Source organism: Mirounga leonina, unplaced genomic scaffold, assembly GCF_011800145.1.
Source record: "Mirounga leonina isolate KUSES-001 unplaced genomic scaffold, KU_Mleo_1.0 Mir_172, whole genome shotgun sequence".
Lineage (NCBI taxonomy): Eukaryota > Metazoa > Chordata > Mammalia > Carnivora > Phocidae > Mirounga > Mirounga leonina.
Genome location: NW_023270442.1, coordinates 9,501,971 through 9,503,248, shown reverse-complemented (window position 1 = coordinate 9,503,248; position 1,278 = coordinate 9,501,971). Strand labels below are relative to the sequence as shown.

Sequence of the window (1,278 nt, the reverse complement as noted above, 5' to 3'; positions counted from 1 at the left end):
AGCCCCACAGTGAAATAGCAGGCTGTTGCTTTAGTGGAAACATCACAGGGTGAGCTGTCTGCTGCACCCCCCAGCTGACTATGTCAGGCCTGGAAAAGCATGGGCTCTACCTTTCAACAGACACTACAGACCACAGTGTTCAGCAGTGGACCATGAACACCTTTTGAGAATAGCAAAGCCATTTTCCCCCCCTATTTTGTTTTGTTCTGTTTTTCCCTCCCTACGCTGTTACACAGCGTAACAGGCAAAAATGAGTGGCCTTTGTAGCTGGGATCATCCAACTTTCAACATGGATTCTTAGGTTGATGAATCGATGGGCTCCTAGTAGGCACAGCTGGGGTGAATTCCTTAATTAAGCTAGGTCTCCTATTCGGGCCAATTTAGACTCCATTCATGAAGCTTTTCTTTCCCTTTCTTTCCTCCTCCCTGCCTTCCTTCCTTTCCTCCCTGACTCTTCCTCCTTCCTCCCTCCCTTTTTTCTTTCTTGGCATGCCAATGCCTTATTCCTTACTGTGTGCCATTCATTTTGGTTCCAAACTTTGGAAGTAAGCACTCTATTTGACTTATTTCCACTATGGACTGAATTCTGCTCTTTCTGCCTGTGTCCTGTGTTGAAGTCCTAACCCCTTAGTGCCTCAGCATGAACTATATTTGGAGACTCTAAAGAAGCAATTAAAGTTAAATAAGGTGATTGAGGTGGGCCCTAATCTAATGACCAGTGTCCTTAATAAGAAGAAATTAGGGCACAGACAGGTGTAGAGGAAAGGCCATGTGAGGACACAGTGAGAAGCCAAGAGAGAGCCCTCGACAGAAAGCAGCCCTGCTGGTACCTTGATCTTAGACTTCTCAGCCTCTAGAGCTGGATCATTTTCTGTTGTTTAAGCCACCTGGTTTGCGGTACTTTGTTATAGTAGCCCCTAGCAAACTAACACATCCTCTGAGATTCTTTTTTTTTTTTTTTTTTTTTAACATGGAACACTTCGTGAATTTGCACTTCCTCCTTGCACAGGGACCACGCAGAACTCTCTGGATCATTCCAGTTTTAGTATATGAGCTGCTGAACGAGTGCTCCCCTTAGATTCTTTAATCCCCCAATTTACCAGAGTTTTTAAAAAAATGGCTCTGCTGGACCTGGGGCCTCCCCTGTTGCCACACGCCACTGTCATGGCCAACGTAACTGCGGTTGCGTGAGGGTGAGCCGACCCTGAACTACAGCATTTCCCAACAGCCCCGCACACTAGTTCATTTTAATCTGTAATATCGCTGGTGTTCGTGAGC

At 45.9% G+C, this 1,278-nt stretch overlaps 1 non-coding gene across 1 annotated transcript; it reads right to left on the bottom strand.

The window, feature by feature from the left end:
- Positions 1–964: 964 nt before the first annotated feature.
- LOC118018926 lies at positions 965–1,071 on the bottom strand. The gene has a single exon (XR_004681519.1). It is a non-coding gene; the product is annotated as a U6 spliceosomal RNA (small nuclear RNA).
- Between the last annotated feature and the right edge of the window lie 207 nt (positions 1,072–1,278).